The sequence below is a fragment of the Numida meleagris genome, unplaced genomic scaffold (assembly GCF_002078875.1).
Source record: "Numida meleagris isolate 19003 breed g44 Domestic line unplaced genomic scaffold, NumMel1.0 unplaced_Scaffold844, whole genome shotgun sequence".
NCBI lineage: Eukaryota > Metazoa > Chordata > Aves > Galliformes > Numididae > Numida > Numida meleagris.
In genome coordinates this window covers 3,771-5,487 of record NW_018365059.1, presented here as the reverse complement: position 1 = coordinate 5,487, position 1,717 = coordinate 3,771, and positions in this window count along the sequence as shown.

The window sequence follows — 1,717 nt, the reverse complement described above, 5'->3', positions numbered from 1 at the left end:
CTGTGGCAGCCTCCTTTCCCCACGAGCGGCACAGGTGCTCAGAAGGCTGGAGCCGCACCTCCACCAGCAGGAGGCTTTTGGCAGCACTGCGGAGAGGAACAGACAGAAACTGGAGCTGAAGCGGCAGCTCCCCTGGTAAGCTCCACAGGAAGCAGATCCTGAGACCCGGGCTGGAGCCCAGCCAGCAGTACTGCCCTGCGCTCAGCCCGTAACGCTCCGTACACTGTTCTTTTCACCTCCCTAGCGCTCGATGCAGGTACCGCTCCAGAGAAGAAGGTGCTGGGAACAGTGGTGACAGCAGTGCAGCTCTCGGCAAGGGGGCTGGGAAGCTTTCCAGATTTCCGCCTCTGAATGGAAAATTAAGAGCGTTGGCGTTGTTCCCAGGCAGTCTGCTGGTGTCGTGTCTGTCGCCATAAACTAACGTGTGGAAGCTGGAGCTGTGCTTTGCGAGAGGAATCTGGGCGGTGATGAGAGCTCTTCCCAAGGCCCGCTATGCCTGTGCTCCCTAAGTGTGGGTTCCTGGGATGACAGTCACCTCTGGCGGTCGTGCACGTTTCCTGTGCACAAGTCGCGTCTCACCTCGTATCCCCATTGCTCCCTCCCAGCAACAGCAATTCCGTGGCAGAGCTGCAGGGGAGCTCCGTGGGGACGAGGAGCAGGCAGGGGCATGGGGACATAGGAGGGCATCTGAAAGGCCTCTCCTTTCCCCAGAGGGCTCCGGAGCACTCATGCCTGCAGCTGGGAACTGTAGAGCCAGGAGCCCTGCAAAGGTGGACGTGCTTCTACGTGTAGCCAGGAAGTTTCATACCAACTGTTACACTGATGTCCAGAAGGAGGCCTTTTCTGTTCTCTCTCTGGAAACAGAGGAAATCATCCGAGCAGTTGTACTAACAGCATTAAGACCAAGATTTGAGGAGGCAGTCTGAAGGCCACATTAACCTTAACTGGAAGAACTGTACTGTGAGACACCATGTTCCTTGCCGCCCGGAACACAGCTGGAGGGGAGGTCCAAAACAGGGGGGGAAATGAGGGGAAACCGGGGGGTCAGACGGTTCCCAGGCACACCTCTGAGCCTGGGAAGATACTGGAGTGGATGCTCCTGGAAGAGATGCTAAGACACATGCAAGACGAGGAGGTGATTCATGTCAGCCAGCACGGTTTCACCAAGGGCAGATCGGGTCTGATCCATCCGGTGGCCTCCTACGATGGGAGTGATGGCATGGGTGGAGCAAGGAAGGGCAACTGATGTCATCATTTCAGGGATCCCACGGGCTATCGATTGGCCTTTGGAATAGCTGCCGTAGACACAGACAACTTTTTAAGCAGCTGTCAGTTTTGCCTGGCCTGTCAGAAGATCCCTCTGTGGTGGGGTTGCTACAAGTCAAAGAGCAACAGGTACCGATTGCCACAAAAATGGTGCACAGACGGCAGCACCGCACCAACAGGGATTCCTTGCTCCCCATTCATCAGTTGATTTGTCAACTAGAGAGCCAGGGAGTGATCAGCAAAACTCACTCACCTTTTGACAGCCCCATAGGGCCAGTGTGTAAAGCCAGTGGAGAATGGAGGCCGACGGTAGACTACCGCGGCCTGAATGAAGTCACACCCCCACTGAGTGCTGCTGTGCCGGACATGCTAGAACTCCAGTATGAACTGAGTCCAAAGCAGCCAAGTGGTATGCCACCACTGACATTGCTAATGCCTTCTTTTCCATTCC